General features: G+C 47.8%; 1 protein-coding gene across 6 annotated transcripts in view; it reads left to right on the top strand.

The window, feature by feature from the left end:
- Window positions 1–13,107, top strand: part of LOC140106026 (uncharacterized) — a 582,332-nt gene that overhangs the window by 545,295 nt on the left and 23,930 nt on the right. The window contains exon 1 of one of the 6 annotated variants that reach the window (XM_072130195.1): window positions 22–150. The exons of the other annotated variants lie outside the window; for them this stretch is intronic. The gene's annotated coding sequence lies outside the window, so the exon portion shown is untranslated. Of the gene's footprint in view, window positions 1–21; window positions 151–13,107 lie in introns of those variants that run through there. 6 annotated transcript variants of the gene reach the window in all.

Here is a 13,107-nt window from a genome sequence, read left to right on the forward strand (position 1 = left end):
GTCCTGACATCTTTCACAGGTCCTTTACGTTATCAAGTGGCACAATCCGTAGCCTGACTCCACCCACACAGGTGGCTGTTTGCATCACGTGACTATGACGTCATCACAGGTCCTATAGGTCTAATGGAAATGGAAAACAAGAAATAAGAGGTCAGTATTTCCACAGAGTATGGAGATTGTACACAGCAGGTGTACAGTGTATACAGGGTTATATATATGTACAGTGTATACAGGGTTATATATATGTACATGTACAGTGTATACAGGGTTATAGATGTACATGTACTGTGTGTATACAGGGTTATAGATGTACATGTACAGTGTATACAGGGTTATATATATGTACAGTGTATACAGGGTTATATATATGTACATGTACAGTGTATACAGGGTTATAGATGTACATGTACTGTGTGTATACAGGGTTATAGATGTACATGTACAGTGTATACAGGGTTATATATATGTACATGTACAGTGTATACAGGGTTATATAGATGTACATGTACTGTGTGTATACAGGGTTATATAGATGTACATGTACTGTGTGTATACAGGGTTATATAGATGTACATGTACAGTGTATACAGGGTTATATATATGTACATGTACTGTGTATACAGGGTTATATAGATGTACATGTACTGTGTGTATACAGGGTTATATAGATGTACATGTACTGTGTATACAGGGTTATATAGATGTACATGTACAGTGTATACAGGGTTATATAGATGTACATGTACAGTGTATACAGGGTTATATAGATGTACATGTACAGTGTATACAGGGTTATATATATGTACATGTACAGTGTATACAGGGTTATATATATGTACATGTACAGTGTATACAGGGTTATATAGATGTACATGTACAGTGTATACAGGGTTATATAGATGTACATGTACTGTGTGTATACAGGGTTATATAGATGTACATGTACTGTGTGTATACAGGGCTATAGATGTACATGTACAGTGTATACAGGGTTATATATATGTACATGTACAGTGTATACAGGGTTATATAGATGTACATGTACAGTGTATACAGGGTTATATAGATGTACATGTACAGTGTATACAGGGTTATATAGATGTACATGTACTGTGTGTATACAGGGTTATATAGATGTACATGTACTGTGTGTATACAGGGCTATAGATGTACATGTACAGTGTATACAGGGTTATATATATGTACATGTACAGTGTATACAGGGTTATATAGATGTACATGTACAGTGTATACAGGGTTATATAGATGTACATGTACTGTGTGTATACAGGGTTATAGATGTACATGTACTGTGTGTATACAGGGTTATAGATGTACATGTACTGTGTGTATACAGGGTTATAGATGTACATGTACTGTGTGTATACAGGGCTATAGATGTACATGTACTGTGTGTATACAGGGCTATAGATGTACATGTACTGTGTATATACAGGGCTATAGATGTACATGTACTGTGTGTATACAGGGTTATAGATGTACATGTACTGTGTGTATACAGGGTTATAGATGTACATGTACTGTGTGTATATACAGGGTTATAGATGTACATGTACTGTGTGTATACAGGGTTATAGATGTATATGTACTGTGTGTATACAGGGTTATAGATGTACATGTACTGTGTGTGTATATACAGGGTTATAGATGTACATGTACAGTGTATACAGGGTTATAGATGTACATGTACTGTGTGTATACAGGGTTATAGATGTACATGTACAGTGTATACAGGGTTATATATATGTACAGTGTATACAGGGTTATATATATGTACATGTACAGTGTATACAGGGTTATAGATGTACATGTACTGTGTGTATACAGGGTTATAGATGTACATGTACAGTGTATACAGGGTTATATATATGTACATGTACAGTGTATACAGGGTTATATAGATGTACATGTACTGTGTGTATACAGGGTTATATAGATGTACATGTACTGTGTGTATACAGGGTTATATAGATGTACATGTACAGTGTATACAGGGTTATATATATGTACATGTACTGTGTATACAGGGTTATATAGATGTACATGTACTGTGTGTATACAGGGTTATATAGATGTACATGTACTGTGTATACAGGGTTATATAGATGTACATGTACAGTGTATACAGGGTTATATAGATGTACATGTACAGTGTATACAGGGTTATATAGATGTACATGTACAGTGTATACAGGGTTATATATATGTACATGTACAGTGTATACAGGGTTATATAGATGTACATGTACAGTGTATACAGGGTTATATAGATGTACATGTACTGTGTGTATACAGGGTTATATAGATGTACATGTACTGTGTGTATACAGGGCTATAGATGTACATGTACAGTGTATACAGGGTTATATATATGTACATGTACAGTGTATACAGGGTTATATAGATGTACATGTACAGTGTATACAGGGTTATATAGATGTACATGTACAGTGTATACAGGGTTATATAGATGTACATGTACTGTGTGTATACAGGGTTATATAGATGTACATGTACTGTGTGTATACAGGGCTATAGATGTACATGTACAGTGTATACAGGGTTATATATATGTACATGTACAGTGTATACAGGGTTATATAGATGTACATGTACAGTGTATACAGGGTTATATAGATGTACATGTACTGTGTGTATACAGGGTTATAGATGTACATGTACTGTGTGTATACAGGGTTATAGATGTACATGTACTGTGTGTATACAGGGTTATAGATGTACATGTACTGTGTGTATACAGGGCTATAGATGTACATGTACTGTGTGTATACAGGGCTATAGATGTACATGTACTGTGTATATACAGGGCTATAGATGTACATGTACTGTGTGTATACAGGGTTATAGATGTACATGTACTGTGTGTATACAGGGTTATAGATGTACATGTACTGTGTGTATATACAGGGTTATAGATGTACATGTACTGTGTGTATACAGGGTTATAGATGTATATGTACTGTGTGTATACAGGGTTATAGATGTACATGTACTGTGTGTGTATATACAGGGTTATAGATGTACATGTACTGTGTGTATACAGGGTTATAGATGTACATGTACTGTGTGTGTATATACAGGGTTATAGATGTACATGTACTGTGTGTATACAGGGTTATAGATGTACATGTACTGTGTGTGTATATACAGGGTTATAGATGTACATGTACTGTGTGTATACAGGGTTATAGATGTACATGTACTGTGTGTATATACAGGGTTATAGATGTACATGTACTGTGTGTATACAGGGTTATAGATGTACATGTACTGTGTGTATATACAGGGTTATAGATGTACATGTACTGTGTGTATACAGGGTTATAGATGTACATGTACAGTGTGTATATACAGGGTTATAGATGTACATGTACTGTGTGTATACAGGGTTATAGATGTACATGTACAGTGTGTATATACAGGGTTATAGATGTACATGTACTGTGTGTATACAGGGTTATAGATGTACATGTACTGTGTGTATACAGGGTTATAGATGTACATGTACTGTGTGTATACAGGGCTATAGATGTACATGTACTGTGTGTATACAGGGTTATAGATGTACATGTACTGTGTGTATACAGGGTTATAGATGCACGTGTGCTGTGTATACAGGGTTATAGATGTACATGTACTGTGTGTATACAGGGTTATAGATGTACATGTACTGTGTGTATACAGGGTTATAGATGTACATGTACTGTGTGTGTATACAGGGTTATAGATGTACATGTACTGTGTGTATACAGGGTTATAGATGTACATGTACTGTGTGTGTATACAGGGTTATAGATGTACATGTACTGTGTGTATACAGGGTTATAGATGTACATGTACTGTGTGTATACAGGGTTATTTCAACATCTTTATTTGGAAGCACTAAACGCCTTTTTTAATTAAAGATTCTCTTTAATTTTGGTCCCTGTATGCTCTGCCTTGTAAAGTTTGGTTAGCTGTGTGACTGCTAGAGAGCTGAGTGTGCATGTCTAGTGGTGTAACAAGGTGACTGCTAGAGAGCTGAGCGTGCATGTCTAGCGGTGTAACAAGGTGACTGCTAGAGAGCTGAGTGTGCATGTCTAGTGGTGTAACAAGGTGTCTGCTAGAGAGCTGAGTGTGCTTGTCTAGTGGTGTAACAAGGTGTCTGCTAGAGAGCTGAGCGTGCATGTCTAGTGGTGTGACAAGGTGACTGCTAGAGAGCTGAGTGTGCATGTCTAGTGGTGTGACAAGGTGACTGCTAGAGAGCTGAGCGTGCATGTCTAGTGGTGTAACAAGGTGACTGCTAGAGAGCTGAGTGTGCATGTCTAGTGGTGTAACAAGGTGACTGCTAGAGAGCTGAGTGTGCATATCTAGTGGTGTAACAAGGTGACTGCTAGAGAGCTGAGCGTGAATCTCTAGTGGTGTAACAAGGTGACTGCTAGAGAGCTGAGCGTGCATGTCTAGTGGTGTAACAAGGTGACTGCTAGAGAGCTGAGTGTGCATGTCTAGTGGTGTAACAAGTGACGGCTAGAGAGCTGAGTGTGCATGTCTAGTGGTGTGACAAGGTGACTGCTAGAGAGCTGAGGGTGCATGTCTAGTGGTGTAACAAGGTGACTGCTAGAGAACTGAGTGTGCATGTCTAGTGGTGTGACAAGGTGACTGCTAGAGAGCTGAGTGTGCATATCTAGTGGTGTAACAAGGTGACTGCTAGAGAGCTGAGCGTGAATCTCTAGTGGTGTAACAAGGTGACTGCTAGAGAGCTGAGCGTGCATGTCTAGTGGTGTAACAAGGTGACTGCTAGAGAGCTGAGTGTGCATGTCTAGTGGTGTAACAAGGTGTCTGCTAGAGAGCTGAGTGTGCATGTCTAGTGGTGTAACAAGGTGACTGCTAGAGAGCTGAGCGTGAATCTCTAGTGGTGTAACAAGGTGACTGCTAGAGAGCTGAGCGTGCATGTCTAGTGGTGTAACAAGGTGACTGCTAGAGAGCTGAGTGTGCATGTCTAGTGGTGTAACAAGGTGACTGCTAGAGAGCTGAGTGTGCATGTCTAGTGGTGTGACAAGGTGACTGTTAGAGAGCTGAGTGTGCATGTCTAGTGGTGTAACAAGGTGTCTGCTAGGGAGCTGAGTGTGCTTGTCTAGTGGTGTAACAAGGTGTCTGCTAGAGAGCTGAGCGTGCATGTCTAGTGGTGTAACAAGGTGTCTGCTAGAGAGCTGAGCGTGCATGTCTAGTGGTGTAACAAGGTGACTGCTAGTGAAGCAAGAGTGGATTTATGCTCTATTTGTGTCCTGAGTGAAAGCTGAGCACAAGTTTGAGTAGGTACAGCCGCACCCCAAGTCACGTGACGAGGCAGCGACATAAAGTGCATGAGAGGAGGACAGCGGTGATGGGAGAGCTGATGTGGAGGGAGGACACTGAGGGAGGGAGGGATGGATGGTAAGCAGAAAAACAGATATTAGTTCTGCTGAGTTTTGATAATGGAGATTTGTTTCTTTTTCTTTGCACTCTTTCCTTTCTCTTCCCTTGTTATTTGCCATTTTGCTTTATGGTAACACTCGTGCTTGTCACACTCCGGAACAGATGATTTTTACTGATTTTTATATCAGTTTTTATTTCATTCATTCATTAAATTTTTTTTTTAATAAGGCACTTTAACCCTAAGTTCTCTGATCGATCTACCATATATGGCCATACTATTGTAACAAATCTTCATAAATGACAAGTCCTCGGGTTTAAGGCTGTCCTCTCTCCACCAGAGCCAGAACACAGCTACCCTTGACCTTTCAGATCGTGCTTGACAAAGGTCGATTTGGACCAAAACGTCGCCAAAGAAACTCTATGATCTGTTGTTACAAATACAGGCAGTCCCCGGGTTACATACATGATAGGGTCTGTAGGTTTGTTCTTAAGTTGAATTTGTATGTAAGTCGGAACTGTATATTTTATCATTGTAATCCCAGCCAGAACTTTTTTGGTCTCTGTGACAATTGGATTTTAAAAATGTTGGGTTGTCATAAGAACCAGGAGTAACACTAAATCTTCATTACAGACGCCTGTGATAACTGTTATAGCTGATCATTGTAACCTAGGACTAAAGTACAGGAAATTACCAATATCCAGAGGTCCGTTTGTAACTAGGGGTCGTATGTAAGTCGAGTGTTCTTAAGTAGGGGACCGCCTGTACATGATTTTCATAAACCTTGTGGTGGAGCTGTAACTATAAAGTATAAGATATGAATTAAATGAAAATTTAAAAATTCAACACGGGATGTGTGCTACGTTCTTCTCTACTCGGGTTTAAGGCTGTCATGGCAATGGATCGTCACTCCTGATGACGTCATGGGGCGCAGAGATTACAGGCAAGATGGCAGCGCCCCTCCGCCACTGGCTGTTACATGCCGGCAATAGAGAGGGCTTAGCCAGTGTGCCCTTGGCTCTATACACCCATTGCTACATGCCAACATACTAGGGGTTAAGGGGTTACATGCGAACATGTTTTCCAGGATTGGATACGGAAAACAAACTTTCCGTTTTTCACTCCCCTTTTTTTAAAATTCCATAAGGTTTTTTTTCATATTTCCATATACAAAGCTTCATATAAGCAAATTGTACTTGCTAGCGGTGCCATTTAAAGGAAATTTCCATTTGATTCCATGTATGAAAGGTATGTTTGGTTCACAATGCCTAAAAACAAATGGTAGATTTCCTTGATGGAGGGTGTTAGCGGTGGATATTTTCTTCATTATTCAGATAGTGTGTATGAAAAGGGGTCAGCCGTGAGCCCTCTTCATAAACCTGCTGCCACATAGGATTTGTTTGCCACAGCCTGTTTGACCCTTACTACCTACCTACATACAGGACCAAAACAGCTTTTTGAGAAAGGAACTTCTTTGGTTCTCGCTCCTGCCATAGCCCTGGTATACGTGTGGCCTCCCCCTAGAGTTCGAAAGGATCTTCTGGTCGGGCCAGCCTGTAATGTAATAATAACCTTCAGACATTCTGGCAATTTTCGTTAACTAATTTAAAAACTACAATGAGTTCATGATTAGTGGGAAGTATGCAAAAACGTTTTACAAGGGGTTAAATGGAAAACAATACCTCCTTTTGCTACTTAGTAATGCAGCCCCTTAAAGGGGATATCCGGGTTTAAAAAGTTTCTTATGGGAGGGCTATTTAAACACAATAATCATGTACTTGCCTCCTCCGGTGCTGCCGATGTCCCGTGCCACGGCCGGTCTTCTCTGTGCGCCGGTGTCATTACACCGGCGCACAGGGAGCTTCCGGCCGGCCGGATGCTCCCATGTGCACCATCTCCCAGCGCTTACAACGCGGAGAGATAGGGACGGATGGGAGGAGCCGTCCACATCGCGGACCGAAAGCTCCCTGTGCGCGGCTTCCGTGCCCCTGTAAACAAACAGGGGCACGGATTGAAGGGACCGCGGCGCGGGACATCAGCAGTGCCGGACGAGGTAAGTACATGTTTATTATGTTTAACTAGCCCTCCCCAGCCCGGCCATAAGAAATTTTTTAAACCCGGATAACCCCTTTAACACCAAGCATGGCCTACAAGAAGTCTAATAACATGGTGTGGGATTAGGCCAAGCCAGGATATCTATTCCAGAAGGAACAGACTCCTAACTGTAGACAACTTTATTGAATAAGCATAAGTCAAAGTTACATACATTTCAACAGACATACAGCGTATACTGTGTCGCAGCACAGACCGCAACACAACATATACAATAAATTAAGATTCACACGTAGTGTTGACAGCACACAGGAGTATAATCCTCAACTGTGCCATGAAAACACTATACTAGCACACAGCTCGCTCAATTGACCTAACTAAACACGCATTGCATCTCACTTACGGCGACGACAAAGTGTAAAAACGGAAAAGGGTGCGGGGTGGAAGGGGAAGGGGTGGGGGTAACACTTGCCCAAAGCTTTATTGAAAGACAGACACAGAAGGGGGAAAAACAAGGAAGGGAACCTAGCAAAAAGTCCACTTCCTGGTTTGGGTCGTTTGCATAATGTATGCGTGACCCAGAAACCCCTGTAAAAGTCCAAATCTAGTGGAAAGTGAGTGTTTTCTGGCCTTTGCCAGATAAACACAGCCTGCAATTCCTAAGACACCTAATCTAAGCAAAGTCCAGCATTTCATACAAAAGTCCTGAACATGTGCAAAGTGTAGATGTCTTGCAAAGTCCAAAAAAAGCGGCTTTCGCCTGGATTCTCCCTGAGGGAGGCGGTGGGGGCCTGGGGAGGCGATCCTAGCTCACAGCAGGGGGTCTAAGTCCAGCTAAGCTTTATCCTGTCTTGCTCTTACTGTGTCCTCACACAGATAAGACATTGACTCCTACTGAGGCAATGTAATGTCATTGCCGCTGCTCGGTATACCTCAGCAGAGGGGGGAGGAGCTTCCTGTGAAGGGGGCTTCTCTTTCTTGTCATTGTCTCCCTGCTAGGGAGTAATCCAGCAGGCTGTTGAGGACAAGTCTGTAGCAATCTGGCGTCGTCAAGGCTGTCTTGTGCCAAGTGAGGAGTCTCCTGGCGTACCAGATGGCGTCCTTATAGCAATTTATAAGGAGCCAGGCGGCCTGGATATCCTCAATGGCATGAGTGCCCTGGAACAGCCCATAAAGCACCGCCTGGTGGGTCATGGAGCTCCTTGGCACAGAGTCTTGGAAATGGGGCTCCAGGGTGTCCAACAGGCTCTGAGCAAAGGGGCACCCCCAAAACAGGTGCAGGGGAGTCTCCTCCGACCAGGGGCACCTGGGGCAATAGGGGGTGTTGCTCAGTCTCCGGGCATATGTGACGGCCCGCAGGGGCAGCCCCCCTTGGATGGCCATCCACGAGATGTCCTTGTGCCTGTTGAGCAGTCGGGCCCAGGACACGTTGGCCCAGACCGCCTGGGCCGTGTCCTGGGTGACTCCTGGGACAAATTCCAACAAGTCTTTGGCTCGGATGAGCTTGTGCACGGTCTTCGTTTCCACAGGTCGGGCTTGAGTCCCTCCAGTTGGTGCTCCCTCACAAAGCGGACGGCCTGGCCGTAGTACCAGGGCGCGTCCCAGTTGTAAGGGATGGAGCTGTCCCACTTGTCCCAGCCCAGCCCCCTCCAGAGGGGCAGGAGGAAGAAACGGGACATGGACTTTCCCGCAGACCTTGCAGAGTTCCTCAGGGTCCTGCGCACGCAGTCGCAAACAAAGAAGATCCAGAGCAAAGTGGAGATGTCGGGGACACCTTTGCCCCCCTTACTTGGCTCCTTGAACATGACCGCTCGCTTGACCCGGTCCATCTTTGAGCCCCAAACAAAATGAAAAACAGTCCTGGTAACGGCCTTGCAGACGGGGGCCGGGGGCGGCCACGCCTGGGCCGCGTACTGGAGTACGGGCAGCACCTCGTTACGCAGGATGAGCGTCTTCCCCTCCAAGGAGAGCTGTCTGAGGCTCCACAGGGTGACTCTGGTGTTGACTTTGGCCAAGCGTTCTTGCCAGGTCTTCAGGGCTGCGCCTTCCTTCCCGAACCAAACCCCCAGGACCTTCATGAAGTCCTGCTGAATGGTGAAGGGGAAGGGGGCAGAAGAAGCAAGCTGCCAGTCTCCGAAAAGCATGGCCTCCGACTTCCCGCAGTTGACTTTTGCCCCCGAAGCCTGTCCGAACTCCTCGCAGGTCTGGACGAGCGCCGTCACCGAGCTCCGGTCGGAGCAGAAGACGGTCACGTTGTCCATGTACAGCGAGCACTTGACCTCGTCGCGCCCTGGTCCAGGTGCGGTGATCCCTCTGATCCCTTGATTCTGCCGGATAGACTCTGCGAACAGCTCTATAACGCAAACAAAAAGAAGGGGTGAAAGAGGGCAGCCTTGCCTGACCCCCGAAAGCACAGGAAAGGGGTCAGTCTTCCAGCCATTCACCAGCACCGAGCTGTGGATATCAAGGTACATTAGTTCAACGTAGGAGCAGAACGTCTTACCCAACCCGAACCTGCGCAGGGCCTGGCTCATGAAGCGGTGAGAGACACGGTCGAAGGCCTTCTCCTGGTCCAGGCTGACCAGGGCCGCGCGGACGCGGCGGCTTCCGACGTAGTGCAAGGTGTCCCTCACCAGGGCCAGGTTGTCCGCGATCCGGCGGCCCGGAACGCCGCAGGTCTGGTCCGGGTGAACGATCCCTCCGATGACTCCCTTCAGCCTGTTGGCGAGCACCTTGGCCAGGATCTTGTAGTCCACGTTGAGCAGAGAGATGGGACGCCAGTTCCGCAGGTCGCATCTCTCTCCCTTGTGCTTGTACAAGACCGTGATCAGTCCCTGCCTCAGGGACGGCGGCATCCTACCCTCCACCACCATCTCCCCGTAGAGCTCCAACAGGTCCGGGCAGATGAGGTCCCCCAGCGCTACGTAGAGCTCGGCCGGGAGACCGTCACCGCCCGGGGTCCTGCCGGGTCTGAAGGATTTAGCGGCAGAGAGCAGCTCGGCCGCCGTCAGAGGGGCGTCCGTGGCCTCGGCACCTGCAGGATCGAGGGTGTTAGCGATACCTGACAGGAACCTCTCGGCGGCTTCGTCGTCCGTGGGCTTGCGGGAGTAGAGGTCGCCGTAGAAGTCGCTGACGACTCCCATGACGGCGTTCTTCCCCCTCTGCACGCATCCGCTTTCGTCACGTAGTTCGTTCAGGGGCGTGTGGCCTGCGTGGACTTTCCTGAAAAAGAAAGAGTTACACTTCTCACCCTTCTCCAGGTTGTCCACTTTGGCACGAAAGATGATTCGCCTGGATTCCTCCTCAAAGTGCCTCTTCAGGCCCTTCTTGGTGTCCTCCAGCTCCTCTCTGACGTCCCAGCCGCAGCGCTGGAGGTCCTGCAGGGATCTCAGCTGGCGCTGGAGGTCTCTGAGGCCCCTCTTGGCCGCGGCCGCCTGCCGCCTGCCTTTGTCCTGAAAGAAAGAACGGATTTCAACTTTAGCGTATTCCCACCATTCGCTTACAGTTTCAAACAAACATTTGTCGTTTCTCAGGACCATGTAGATGTCCCTCAGCTCCGCCTGCACTCCCTCCTCAGCCAGCAGGGCACAGTTCAGCTTCCAGGAGCCCGGGCCCGGCGGGAAGCCGTGGCCCAGGGCGCACCTTACCTGCACCGCCCTGTGGTCGGAGAAGAAGCAGGGGACCGTGGAGGACCCGCACTGCCTGATCGCCTTGGAGGTGAACACAAAGTCAATCCTAGAACGGGAAGCGCCGTCGGAGCTGCTCCAAGTGTAATTCACGGAGCCGGCCCCGACGGCGTCCCTCAGGGATGCTTCCGTCACTACCTCTATCAGCAGTTTGGACGTGGCGTCCAGCTTGCGCCACTCTTCCTCTATGACGCAGTTGAAGTCGCCGGCCAGCACCACTGCCCTAGTGGTGGCGAGTTGCGGCCTGAGGTTCTGGAAAAGCTCCAGTCGCTCACCCCTGTCAGGGGAAGCGTACACGCTGAAGAGCCGCACGGGCTCACCCGCCCAGGAGCCGTCTACGACCAGAAGTCGGCCGCAGACTAGCTCCTGGACGGAATCAAGCGTGAAAGCGCTCCCCCTGAGAAGGATGGCGGTACCAGCAGACCTGCAATCGCCCCCACCGGACCAGTAGGAAGGACCGTGACTCCAGCCCCTGGCCAGATGGTCGTAGGACCTAGAGGAGGGGATACCACATTCCTGTAACATGTAAACATCACACGACTGGGAGGCAAGGTAAGTTAGTGCAGTCTGACAACGAAACTTATCTCTAATGCTTCTAACATTGATGGAAAAAACGGTTAGGTTAGCCATCATGAGGGAAGAAAAAGAGGGTTAGGTTGGGACGATACCGCCTTAGTTACCTGTCCGGTCGGGCGGCTTGCCTTCGGTTCCGTCCGGGACCTTTTTGAGGTTCTCCAGCACCTCGTCCAGGTGCTGTTCCTCCGCGGTCAGGTCGATGGAGCTGGAGAGGGGGCAGTGTTCCCTGAAACCGGCTTCCATCTCCTCGAAGAACTCCTCCTTTTCTGCGTCCTGTTCGGCCGCCTGGGGCGGCTCCGCCGCCTCCTCCAGCGGTTTCTTGCTGGTGGAGTCGCTGACGGGGCTGTCCCTCTGTTTCCTCTTCCGCCGACTTGGCTCTGGGGAGACAGGGTTGGAGACAAGGGCCTGGGAGAGGTAGGGGAAGTTTGTCTCTGTCATGGCAAGAGGAGAGGCGGCGGGGGAGGAGGTCATTAGTGCCGCCTCTCCAAAGGAGGTGGGGATGGACTGGGGCGGGAGTGTTGCCCTAGGGGCTGGTGACAGAATTTCTGAGATGCTGGCTAGGGAGGGGATGGCAATCTCAGCTGGGGAGAGGGGGGAGGGAGGGTTATGGGAGGTCAGGGAGGGCTGGGAGGTGGAAGGTGTCACCTTCTTTGTCTTACCAGACCTGGGTTTTGGCGCCTCCGACTGCTTGTTCGCATTCTTTGACGCCTTCTTCCTGGGCTGAGGTGTCGACACAGCGGGCGTCCGAGCTTCAAAGCCCTTGGCCGGAGCCAGTGCGGCGACGTCTGCCCAGGTCCTTTTCCTCTCTGGACAATCCTTGTAGAGATGTCCAGCTAGTCCGCAGAGGTTACAGGTTGTTCTCCTCGGGCAGTCCTTAGAGACGTGGCCCGTCACCCGGCAGTTCTTGCACGCCTCCTCCTTGCAGGCCTTGATCACGTGCCCTTCTTGTCCGCATTTCCGGCAGGTCCGCGGCATGTCCGGGTAGAAAATCAGGCCGTAGGAGTTCCCCAGCGTGAAGGACTGGGGCAGGTGCTTGAGTCCGTCCTTGGCTTCCGGGTCCGGCAGGAGCCGGACGGTCGCCGTCCACTTACCCATCCAGAGGCCGTAGCAGTTCAGGATCTTGGCCGGTTCCTTCACCACTATGCAGTACCTCGAGAGGAGGGTGTTGATGTCGCTTCCGGGGGTCCGGAGGTTCCACATGGACACCGTAATCTTCCTCTCTTCCCTCTGCAGCAAGCAGTTGCCGACAAAGTTGGAGAAGGGAGAGTCCGGGGCCGCCGCCTTGATCGCTTCCCAGTACCTTCTGCAGACGTTCACCGAGATGAACGTCACGTAGAAGAGACCGGTGACCATGGCCTG

The sequence above is a fragment of the Engystomops pustulosus genome, chromosome 11 (genome assembly GCF_040894005.1).
Source record: "Engystomops pustulosus chromosome 11, aEngPut4.maternal, whole genome shotgun sequence".
Taxonomy (NCBI): Eukaryota; Metazoa; Chordata; class Amphibia; order Anura; family Leptodactylidae; genus Engystomops; species Engystomops pustulosus.